Source organism: Macrobrachium nipponense, chromosome 3, assembly GCF_015104395.2.
Source record: "Macrobrachium nipponense isolate FS-2020 chromosome 3, ASM1510439v2, whole genome shotgun sequence".
Taxonomy (NCBI): Eukaryota; Metazoa; Arthropoda; class Malacostraca; order Decapoda; family Palaemonidae; genus Macrobrachium; species Macrobrachium nipponense.
In genome coordinates, this window is record NC_087202.1 from 136,288,398 (window position 1) to 136,301,647 (window position 13,250).

At 39.8% G+C, this 13,250-nt stretch overlaps 1 long non-coding RNA gene across 1 annotated transcript in view; it reads left to right on the plus strand.

Moving 5' to 3' along the window:
- LOC135222297 (uncharacterized) overlaps window positions 1–4,899 on the plus strand; it is a 483,656-nt gene extending 478,757 nt beyond the window's left edge. Inside the window, exon 3 of the long non-coding RNA XR_010316271.1 lies at window positions 4,502–4,899. This is a non-coding gene — a long non-coding RNA (uncharacterized LOC135222297). The remainder of the gene's footprint in view (window positions 1–4,501) is intronic.
- The last annotated feature ends 8,351 nt before the right edge of the window (window positions 4,900–13,250 follow it).

The window sequence follows — 13,250 nt, forward strand, 5'->3', positions numbered from 1 at the left end:
TGTAAACGAGAACTGCGTAAGAATGTTTCCAGGAGTCAGGGTCGATGCCTGTAACAATTGAGGTGTTGACTATAACCAGAATGTAGAAAGTTGTGACGGGCAGAGTGTCAATTAAAATTGGAAACGGATTCCGTCAGACCCACGAAAGTTTTTGGGTTTCAGATGTTTTACTACAAAAATCAGAGTGCCGATAACAACTGGCTGAGGTCTGACTTTATTTCTTGTAAATAATGATGTGGAGGACAGATTGTAATGGGGTTGATTGGCATGCATATATTCTCCTGTGATCTGGCTTACGTTTCGTTTCCAACATTAGCCAAATATTGATTCAAATCACCTGCTCTCTTCTGAGCATCAATATCTACGTTTTCAAGAGACCCAGGAGACTTTTTGTTTGGAGGTATTATTACTTTATTGATGGCATTTCCATGCTCCCCTCATGATACCCTTGCATTTAGTGAATTCGTCCTTGTAATAGTTTTTCTTCTTATTAGACAACATGACCTTGATGTTTTTCCTCTCCTTTTTGTAATTATTTTCAACATTTGGGTCCTGTATATTAAGTTTAAATTCCTTTAGTCGAGTGTCTTTAAATCTCATTGCATCTTTCATTTCGGTTTCGATCCAAGGGGCAGCAGGGCTTCTCATTACTCTCATAATAAAAGGAGCACAGATGTCCAAACAATTCATAAAAGTAATGTTAAAAGAATGAACCTGATGGTGCACGTCATCAGTAAATAAGATAGTATTTAAGGAACAGCAGTCATTCAAGAAGAGTTCACAGAGGTAATTCTGGGAATCATTCTTGAGACAGCGAAATGTTATAGCAGTTGGAGTACGCTTTACTTTTCTGATATTAATATTTGTTGTTGAAACATGATCACCAGCTGAACGAAGCAAGACATCAGAATGCGTAACAAAATGAGGTCTATTGATAATAATCAGATCCAAGAGAGTTGGGGAGGTAGTTGCAATACGAGTTGGTTTTGTTGCCAAGTGGCTCAAGTGGAGGGTTTTGATAATGTTTCTCATTCTGTTATATGGCGAGAGAAGGTTATCATTGAGAGGTTTGTTTCTCAGACGCGTGGTACCAAACATCAGAAATATAATCATAGTTCTCGTTGAGGACATGAGGAGCCGGGGATCGGGATGACGGTATACACAGCCAGGAAGGAAATTTGCTATATTGAATTGGCCATCCTAAGGTCCTCGATGTGCCGAGGTCTCATAGCTTCGCCCTCAAATGGTGTCTGACATAGGTACACATTTCACCCCCATACCCCCTCGCTAACTTCAATACGGTGGATAGAGAACTCTGGGATTTTCAAGAAAGAGAGAAGGAGAGAGAAAAAAACCACATCCGAGAGAGAGAGAGAGAGAGAGAGAGAGAGAGAGAGAGAGAGAAATATTTTATAGATTTTATATGCGAATACGACGAACTATACATTTACGCATGCAAGTTGTTAACATTAGCGAAATAGAAGGATGAAGAAATCTATTACGAGCTGAGACTTACGGAGTAATATAGACGGAAGATAACAAAGATTTTACACTGATAAAGCAAAAAGCTTGCGTGTTCAAATAAGGACATGATATTAAATTAACAACAAAAGAACGAAAATAATTCATGTGTAAGACAACAGGGATTATTAATCATTCACCGAAAAAAGGGATGAAGGTGATTAGTAATTATAATAAGAATAAAAAGTGAAGGGGAGAAGAAAGATATAAGAAGAGGTTGAAGGGGTAAGACTCCTGAATTTTTTTATTTTATTTTTTTTTTTTTATCGTTTCGGATATAGTTTAAATCCCGTGCGACTGAGAATTTAGCCAAAATGGAATGATGGATTTTAGATTAATTATTTTATGAATGTATCCACTCACGGTACATATCGCGAGTTTTTTTTTTATCTATTTATTTATTTATTTATTTATTTATTTATTTATTTATTTATTTATTTATTTATTTATTTATTTTTAAACAAAGCTTTTCCTCTCCTGTCCTTTCCCCCATTTCCAAAATTTTTTGCTATCCTGTTCAGCGTCACCTCAATCCTAAGTAATTATTTCCACTTTATGCACCACTAGTTTCTCTTTTATTTTCTTCTGACTTTTATGGCTTATCAATAATGTATATAATCTATTTTTCTCTTTTTTCCTGTCTTCGCTATTTTCTCATAAGGTTGTTAGTTTGTGGTATGTTATGTAACATCCTCAATCATTTTTCCTATTCGGTATTAATAATAATAATAATAATGGACATGGCTAAAGTAGCTTGAGACCCGGCTCAAGCGAGGAATAATAATAATAATAATAATAATAATAATAATAATAATAATAATAATAATAATAATAATAATAATAATAATCCCCAAAACAGGATCTTCATCTTGAAAACTGCCTCTCCTCCTCCGCTTAATTCTTCTCTCATTCCTCCTCCTCCCTGTCCCCTTCTATCCTGTACCTTCTTCTCCTCGCCCCCTTCCACTCCGAGCTCTCTCACACCACCTGCTTAAACAAACATTAGAGAAATAAAATCACGGCTAAAAAAGACGTGACAAGATGACGTGAGTTTAACATGAGGAAGAAAAACACCACCCTTTGAAAAGACACGTTCGAAGGCAATCATGTCTCAGAAAGATCTCTGAGGAGACATGTCGAACGAAGAAGCCTTTCCCGTAGAAGTGGCCCTTCGAAGTTCTTATCTTCTGAAGCCAATATTACAGACTATTCTGTTCGCCGGGACTTCTCAGCAGACGCAGTGCGAGGCAGTTTTATTCGGCGAACGATTTGCTTTGCATTAAAATGACGAGAAAGAATCTTATGAAACTTAGATGGCGCGGATTCTTTCAGTGTTAGTGTGCTTCAAGTCACGAAAAGGGTCGGGACTAAACGGTTATTCAAACATTAATGACAAATGTATATATGCTTGCGCAAGAAAAATTCCGGGAGCAATTACACGCTCAAAGCACAGACATTCGAAAGTGCATAAAATCAGGCAGTCATCGAAAGTTGGTGATTTAGTTTCAAGCATAAAAAGATCTTAAAATGTATTGCTTGCAAAAGTTGGGTGGAGAGCGAACTGATTAGAGAATGACAAGTTCATAAAAATGTCTCGACAATGAAACAGAAGTAGAGGATGAGAAAGATTTTAAAGATTTTAGGAAAGTTGAAAGGTTTATTTTATAATTTGAATGGAGAGAGAGAGAGAGAGAGAGAGAGAGAGAGAGAGAGAGAGAGAGAGAGAGAGCTGTTGTCTTTTCCCCTTTACGTGCTTGTCTTAGTAGAATTCAAATGATTAAGGGAAATATTTAAAGCATCCAATTACAAGTTATTTCTAATAAAAATTAAAATCAATAAAATTCAATTCCAAAGATAATATGTTTATAACAGCTTCGACATATCTAAAAACACGTCTTCCAAGCTTTGTTATTATTTTCCTCTTTTGTCTGTTTTCTGTTTTCCCGAATCTTTAAACTGTCTCGAATAATGTAAAAATAGAAAAAAAAGTGACTCAGGTTCTATCGAAGAATTTCAAGTTAGTAGCCCTTAGAAAACATATTTATAATCTCTTGAGCTTTATAATCTGAGATTCTTCTGAACCTTCTAATTCCTACCATCTTTTACTGTTGAACTAAGTATCTCTGTAGCGCCTCAGAATATAGATTCGCTACTGTTTCTTATCTTTACTCATCTTTTCATAGCTTAAATGCAAATTCGTACCGTAAGATTCCTTACATCAACATATTCAGCAGCAATTGGACCAGCGGAACAGGGAACAACGCCTGAGAAAGGAAATGATGAACCCACTTACAAGCGTATTGGCTGCAATATCGAGCAGACACTGCAAATCCGGATGCAGATAAGAATTCTCTGCCGTCTTTGCTCTATTAACGTCTCAATTTATGCTTTAATTGATACACCCCCTGACTATCAACTTAATATTCCTTCTGACTGGCCTCCTTCAACAGTTTGAATTGTTTTGTGCCACGAGCTGCTTTCTTATTAAATCATAGATGAGGAAATATTTTTCGAATATTCTCGATGGTTCAAATTGAATTGACCATAATTCTTCACAGTCTTTCTGCAATCATGGACCCAAAAAAATTAAATTAAAAAAAAGCTCTCTGAGGTCTTTTTTCATATCTGCTTTCTATTTGATTTTCAAATTGGTCCCACCTGTAGTAATTAGACTGTTTATAGATTAAATATCTGCGTAGCCATGAGAAAATCCCCTTTTGCCTTGCATACGAGGTCATAAAGAGCTTGAGTCGTCTGAGTACGTTTGCTTAATTCTTCTTCCTTTGCCAGTGTTATCTTAAGCAAAAGCACGTAGGAAAAGAAGGAAGCATTTGCTGTATAAAAGGGTAATGGAGGCGAGGACTTTCAGAAGCGTCAAACAGTAGCGAGGCCACAGTCGCCTTCTCAAAGCTGGGAAACCATGCAATAGCCTGCAAAGTTCTATATGTGTTTTTATAATAGTGCTCTCTCTTATTTTCAGAGGCTCGTTTGGTGCACGGAGTTTATTCCAGCACTCCATTTAGAAGACTATAAAAACACAAGGTAAGACTATCATAACCCATATTGTTAGATTTTAAACACCCGCCAGAACGCGCGAGAATTGTGTAAAATTCCACCGATCTACAATTCCACATTTCGCCCCGAAATCTCTTTGACAATATTGATGGTTCATTTCGAAATTCGAAATAAGCTTCTAGTCTTTTGGTTCAGCAATCGAGACCATTCTCTGCCCCCTTGAAAATGGAAGCTCTCTACCGTGCTTCCTTTAATGTTCTAGGCTGGGAATTGATAGATTTTTTTATCACACACTTATGTCATAACGAAAGTAGTCATTGCGCTCCAATCCAACGGAGAGAAATATTTGTTACCGGTACGTCATGGAGGGAAATTGAATAAGATTATGTGACTGAATGTTTCATAACGATAGATCACATTCATTGGAAATGAGTATCATTCGACATCTGAAACACATTTGACAAAATAGCTTCAATGAAGACGGACCAGTTAAGGAATAAGCTTTGTGGAAAAAGAATTAACATTGACAAAAAATGAAAGATATCCGTAGGAACCTTAGCCATAAAGAATAATGGGTCCTTAACACCAAGAATAATGGGAGAACAGAGTAGTAGAAAACGCGAGGAATACAATGAATTCGAGTAAATATCTATCCATTCGGCGGTGCACAGCTCATTGTATAACAATGAGCATTGCGCCTTTGTGCTAGATACAAACGATGGGAGGAGCATTACTGTTTCTACAACAATAAACATTCTTCACATTGCGTCCAATTCCACAGAATTCATTTCAAAGAATGGAAAAATATATCCGCGTTTATTGGGCAGACATATGGTCGTTGGAATATTGTTTTATATATATATATATATTTTTTTTTTTTTAAATGTTGGTTTTAAAGTGTGGGCACAAAGGCCTTTCACAGAAAATAAAAAATCTTTTAGCCATATAAATAACTCAGGCATTAGAGAGAAATAATTACTTGGTTTTACAATAGTTTTTTTTTTCGCAATCGTCTTAAAAGTTATGCCACGAAATAATTCTTCAGTGGGTTACAGTTCAGTATAGTAAATTTACCATAATTTGATTAACTTAAACCAGTTTAAAAATTTAAAAGTAATCATTTATCATTATTCATATTGAAGTACTTTCTTTTAATATTCACTTCATTTATTTTTTTATTTGTTTGAAAATATAAACAGAAATTAAATAGAATTTTTCATACGCTTTTCGGCAATATTAACGGATACATTTTCTTTAAGGTCCGCAAAAATAGATTGATGGAAGCAGTAGTAAAATTTTATAAAACTATGTAAAAGCTTTCGAACCCGACCCTGGGTTCATCTTCAGTCGAACGAACAATTTAACATAAAATATATGAAGGTCAACAAGGCAAAAAAGTCAAGAAGGGTTGTGCTCGGTAGGCAGATCTCCAGCGGACACGGTGATGAAGTGGTCAATGGCCCAACTAGGTCATTTCCTCTTCTCTGTTGTTATATGTGGCTGCTATCGCGGTGGATCGTCGTACGAGCTAACGTGGTGCTGCAAATACTTCATCAGGAGGAGTGGAAGGTGCAATGGGTAAAGGCTCCCGCATGCTATCCGGCACCTGTGGAGGGAGAGGAGAGGCAGAGGCAGCATCAGGGGAGGGGGAAACAGAGCCTGTCCTCAAATCAAAGTCTTTAACAAACGACCTGTGTATGTAAACATTGACAATTGGGTCCTCGTTAACAAACGATTTGTTACCTTTAAATATTTCTCCCAAGCTGATGGCGGCCCCTTAAACTACGCACTTTTGTGTTGCGGGCTGTTACGGCGTGGGACCACAAGAAACCGCCAGAAAATTGACGCGGTGGGGAGAAAAAATGACCGTTATGGGGCGGCGTGGCGCGGACCCGTGCGGTGTGTTACGGGCATGTCACGGCATGTTGTTACGGTGTCTAGCGGAGTGTTACGGTGTTTGTGCGGTTTTTGGTCGTTGTTGCTATGCCAGGGCACGAACTCTTGTGGCTTTGTTACTCCATGTAGCGGTGTGTTGCGGGTGGCTTGCAGTGTTGTTGCGGAGTAATAATAACACAATTCATAATAATGAGACAAATGAGAAGCAAATGATGGACATAACCAAAATACTTATACTAAACAAACATGTAAAGCATAGAAAGAAGAAAATGAACATGAAAAGCATAGAAGGTAAGAAAATGAACATGAAAAGCATAGAATGTAAGAAAATAAACATGAAAAGCATAGAAAGTAAGAAAACAAACATGAAAAGCATAGAATGTAAGAAAATGAACATGAAAAGCATAGAAAGTAAGAAAATGAACATGAAAAGCATAGAATGTAAGAAAATGAACATAGAAACTAATATGCATATGGTATATTTCTGTCCTTTGGTTAAGAATTTGTTGTCCTGCGTATTCGAATTGCTTAGAAAATGTTAAGGATTTTAAACCAGATTTTGAAGCAAACTCAAAAAGGGATGAAAATACAGTTATGGTAATAATAGCAGATTTTATTTCAAGTATATGGATGACAAGATATTTGGGAATAAGTACTGACCAGCAAATTATTAAATGTATAAAGAATAGACTGTTTAATACATTTAATGTAAATATTACAGGATTTAAGTCTAATGTTAACAAAATTTTCACGAATCAGTATATTTCTAATTTAAAAACATATTTAGAAAAATAATAAATTGTAATATTTTTATATTATACATAGATCTTATAATGTATATACAAAAGTGTAAAATATAATTTTGTAAAGTAAAGATTTTTGGTAGCTGTCCTGTGTCTCTGTGCAGTCCAGGTCATCGACGGGTTGAGAAGACGTACTACAGTGGCACAGCCACCTGCACCATGTAGAAAGGACAGCAGGGCAGGGTGGATTTGGGCTCGGGAGTGGCTGACACGGCAGCAACTACATTGGACTACTACCAGCTACTACAAGAACTGAACAAGGAGGACAGCAAAGGACACAAGAACTCTCTACGCATCTACCCTGAATTGTTCAAGGAGATGGTCGAAAGGCTGACGCCCTGTTGAAGAAGAAGGACACAAAGATCCGGCTTGCACAAGAGGTGGGACTCAAGTTGGCGGTCACTCTCCGCCGCCTGGCAAGTGGGAACGACTATACAAGCCAGCAATACAGCTTCAGAGTCTCCAAGAGTTCCATATGCCGATTTATCCCATTAGTCTGCCAAGCCATTATCGACACATACAAACCAGAAGCTATGAAGTGCCCCAAGACACCAGAAGAATGGAATGAATTGCAAAACGATTCGCCTCCAAGTGGAACTACTTGAATTGTGTGGGAGCCCTGGATGGGAAGCACATCGCAATCAAGAAATCCAAAGGTGGAGGATCACTGTATTTCAATTACAATAAGTTTCTCTGATGCAAAGTACAGGTTCCTGTTCGTCAAAGTCGGTGCAGAAGGAGGTGCTGGGGATGGAGGAACCTGGGCCATCACAAACAACCGAGCAGGACTCCTACAAGACAGAAATCTGCCCAACGACGATGAACCCATCCCCTTTCACATAGTCGCCGACGATGCCTTTGCTCTCAATCCGTGGTTGATGAAGCCCTAATCCCACCAATCACAAGATCCCACCGAACGAATATACAGCTACAGATTATCTTGCGCTCGTCGTGTGGTGGAAAACGCATTCGGCCTGCTGCAGATGAGATGGTGAGTCTTCAGGACGACGCTGCAACAGGATGTACAGGTGTGCAAGAAGATAACTTTGTGTGCATGTGTCATGCACAACCTGGCACTGCAACGCTACCCACTTGCTGGCACCGACGTCGACTATGAGGACCAACACCATAGTGTCGTAGCAGGTACTTGGAGGGAGGATTCACTGAACCTCATGGAACGACTCATGGCAAGAAGGGGACCAAACTACACATGGCGAGCGAAGGCCGTCAGAGATTACCTGGCCCAGTACTACTCATCGGATGCAGGCGCAGTGGAATGGCAAGAGTGAATGGCATTTCCTTGAAAACGATCAACTACTGACGGGTAGAGGACCCAAAGAACTCTGTAATAAAAGATAACCAAACAAATGTACATAATTGTAAATAAAGATCATGATGTATTTCTCATTGTATTATACTCCCATACTTTTGTATTGTCCTAATAACAATATCAATATAATAAATAATATTGGAATGATGATTGGTACATATAAAAAATGATGTTGGAAAATAATTAATTGAAAGTTATAATAACATAATTCATAATAATGAGACAAATGAGAAGCAAATGATGGACAAAACTAAAATACTTATACTAAACAAACATAAAAAAGCAAAGAAAGTAAGAAAATAAACATAAAAAGCAAAGAAAGTAAGAAAATTATCATGAAAAGCATAGAATATCAGAAAATAAACATATGAAGCATAGAATATAAGAAAATGAACATAAAAAGCATAGAATGTAAGAAACTGAAATTGGGACTTGGATTTGCCTTAACATGTTCAACTGCAAATATCATATATGAACAACTGAGGCCAATATGTCTTTAGTATCTTACTGATTTTTCATTGTTCCCCTGTTAATAATTATGTCCAGTCAATGTTAATTACTGTTTCATTATCATATTTGTATGTGTTCATGTTCATTTGATCATGTTCTCAATATGATATTATCGTTCTTACCTTGTATGTTATTATATCATTTGATGGCCATATTTATTTCATGTTACATTTCATTTTATAGTTTAAGTTATTTTCCGAGTTGTATTTATTTCATTATCATTTTTTATGTTAATATTTCCTGTTATATTTCTTCATGTTATTATTCTTTATGGCCATGCTTTTTCTTATTCAATCTCATTTCACCCAATTATATTATATATATTGTCATGACATATAAATTAAGCATCAATAAGGAAAATGTAAATGCAAGTCACTCTTTCAACATATTAATTAAAAAAAAAATTAATACTTATAAAAGTTACAGAAATAATCGAATATTACGAAAATCACTAAAATACAATTTATTCTTTAAAAAATTACTTATTTATTTACATAATTTACAAAATCACTCCAATGATTCGGGGTCAATGTCCTCCTTATCACCTGGGGAGATGGTCAAGTCGTAGGTGGGTGGATCCTCTGCGGCAGAAGGTTTCGGTGTCGAAATACTGGCGCCAGGGGTAGGGGGGCCGCAAGTCTGCCAAGAGACTGTTGACCAATGGCGACAGCGCAGAAGAGGAAGGTCAAGGAGAGAAGTTCAGTGGTGTTGAACGTCCACTGGGGAAGAATGACGGTGTGCCTACCCTTGGCGCCTGTGTCGAGTACACCTGATGAGATACCTGCTGCTGCGGTTGAGGGTGCGGATCATAAAAAAACACAGGTTGGGGTTGAGACGCGAAACACTGGTGTGGTGATGCCCGAACCGGTTGCACTGCAGAAGGTATTGAAGTTCCAGGTTTCGTCTGCGTCTCTTTATCAACTCGTGAGGGCCTCCAGTGGGAACAACCCCCACGAGCCATGGCCTCTTTCGTCGTGGCATCCTCTTCCTCGGGACCCTCCAAACTATGACAAAGCCTGATGACTTCCTTGAAGAATGGCTTCTAGTATCGTCGAGGCACGTACTCCAAGCTTTGCGTCAAATACTGCACGAACACGGTGATGTCACGATGCGTGCTGTCCTGCGCTTGCGGCATCAGTGTGTTTATGCTCGTCATAATCTGGGTCAGTTGAGTTTGCAGACTTTCTGTAGAGTCAACTGACATGTCGCCGGATAGCCGTCGGTCCTCTGGCAAGTTCGTCAGTCCTCTGGCAAGTTCGTCGGTCTCTTCTGCTTCAGCCACCTCCTCCGCTGGATTGAAGCAGCTGATAGGCCCAACATGTCGGTAGAGGAATCGTCTGCGTCGGTCCTGTGCGACGATACAGGTGAGAACCGATTGCTGGCTACTGTGGGTTCGTGGGCAATGTGTCCTCCCAGGAATGCCCACGTGGTCATCACCTCCTCCTCCCGTGGTGTCCTGTTGTGTGCAGCCGACCCGCTCTTGTATTCCCTCTTTTCGATCTTGCCGAAGTCCGTACGGCGAACCTCGAAGAACTTCCAAACTTGCTGGAAGCTGTAATTGATGAAATCCGCTGCCAGTTCACGCCAGAGATCCACCTTCCTCCTCGGATTCGACCATTGCCTGTCTCGCTTGTCGTACAAGGTAGGGTGTGCCTTGATGAATTCCACAATGACTTCCTTGTCCTCTGGCGTGAACAGGTAGTCTTGAATGTCCTTCTTTCTGGGGCGGTATTGTTTCTTTAGCTGCACGACGATACCACTTGGGCTTGTGACATCCTGGGATTCGACAGTGGATACGGTCAGCCAACGTTCAGCCCTTCCTCGTGTTCAGACATCTCCGACCGTTGTGAAGGCTGGATGTCCTGGCAGTCCTGGCTGTCCTGGGACTGCTGGGAAGGCCTAGGGGTGGACTTCCGTAGAGGCATCGTGTCACATGGCTGGATAAACGTCGCTGGGTAAACGCCCCTGGGTAGTAAACGTCGTTGGGTAGATGTCCCTGGGTGAGCTTGCATGGGTGAATGTCGCTGGATTAACGTCCCTGGGTAGTAAATATCACTGGGTAGACGTACCTGGGTGAGCGTCCGTGGGTGAGTGTCGCTGGGTGAGCGCCGCTGTGCGAGAGTGGCTGGGTGAGCACAACTGGGCGAGAGTGGCTGGGTGAGCGTCACTAGGTGGGAGAGGCTGGGTCCACAGAGTGGCTGGTCAGCAGGCTGTTACAGCGAGAATGATGGCCCAGTGGTCAGTCAGGCCCCTTTTATCCTCCCCAGAATACGCGGCAACCTTCTCTCCAATCGACCTAGGGAGACGCCGTAACACGCCGCACGCACGCCGCACGCACGCCGCACACCCCACAACATGTGCACGGCATGTATTAATTGTGTATGACAGCACTATAAGGGCACCACACGGGCACCGCACGGCGCCGTGACATCACGGCGTAACACTCCCTTGCTGGTGGTATGACGTCACACCACATTGCACCACATGCGGTGTGTTGCGGTGTGGCACGGCACCGTGCAGGTTCTTACCTCTTTTGTTGCGGGGCTGCGCCACACTGCTTACGTCTTCGTGTGACTTCACCAACCTGCAAGACGCAGCGCAGAAATTTGAAATTATTCAAAATCCGGGCGGCGTCGTGCGGCTTTAACGGTCTTCACCTGGCCCTGCCAGTGAGGTGGCGTACTTTTGGTGCGTTTATAGTGCGGTTTCGTGAGGTTTCTTGCAGTCCCACGCCGTAAGAGCCCGCACCACAAAAGTGCGTAGGTGTAAACCAGTCTTAAAATCCAAGCGGCGTCGTGCGGCTTTAACAGTCTTCGCCTGCCCCCACCAGCAAGGTGGCGCGCTTTTGTTGCGTTTATAGTGCGGTTTCTCTTATTCCATGAGCATCATACCAAATGACAGCTGGCTGGAGGAATGAAGTTGTGCCTGATTATCCAATGCGAACACCAAATATAGAATTTTAATTAGCCTTGCTTGAACGAACTTCCCTTCACATTTGATCAAAAGGTTACCAGGTTGAATGACTCTGTGAGCCAGATATCTGTACAAGTAATCCCTGTACATCTGAGGGACGCATGCGCGAATGATGAAACGAAATGGAGGCGTGTAGAAGTAAAACTAGAGGGCTCCTCAATTCATGGCAAATAAGGAAATATGTCATTGGAAGGGTCTGTATGCCATAAAATATGGCATACTCGAAGAGTTTGTGGAAGAGTTCCACTAAAACAACCAGTGTTTGTGAATCAGTTGAGAAAATAGGCGCCATAAAGGGACAATATGACACGGAGACATTCACTTCATTTAGAAATGAAATAGATGATTTTTAGTGAGTCGAGAGGAAGCTAGAGTAACAAATCTAGAAATAGGAACTTCCAAGCCATATAAGGGAGAATAGTTCAGTTATATGTATCGCTAAGTGTCTCGGTGTATATAAAAAATATATTTCTTCACATTTTCAGTAATGCAGGTATTCTGCCGTTTCAGTTTCTGTGACAGTAATTGACTTATCTCTTTGAAAGTCAAATTTTCCATTGTTCTGTTTTCAGTATTTTAAGATTATGGTTGCTCTTTCTTCCTTTTATTTTATTTTTTTCCCTTTTTTTTTCTTTTGTTCACACCATATCACCTAGCATAGGAAATTAAACATTGATAATATTATTGCTTACATTTGTGATCAGAAATATCTTGTTTCTTTTACGTATTTTTGCCAGTGCAGTGTGACTAAATATTAACCAATATTTTGGCCAGAATAACATACTATGAGTAAACACTGTTAATAATTTAGGCATTTCAAATTTTATCTGTTTAACGCAGGTGTTGTCAAATGTCAGCTAGTCGTGAAATATTTCTGATTAGTTGTTTCATCAAAACTTAAACTTCTGACTTGAGCAAACTTTGGTTCACTGAAATTAACACTCCACCTACTTATATGATTCTCTCTCTCTCTCTCTCTCTCTCTCTCTCTCTCTCTCTCTCTCTCTCTCTCTCTCTCTCTCTCTCTCTCAAAGAAACTCTATCTAATAAATTAATGAATACATATTTAACTATCTATATCAAAAGCTACAAACAGAGCTGGAAAAGGCTTTGAATAACGAAGTTTCTAGTATTAACGTAGCAAAATTCCACTTTCATTGTTACCTCCGATGATACTCTTGACCTGAAAAATATATAAAATG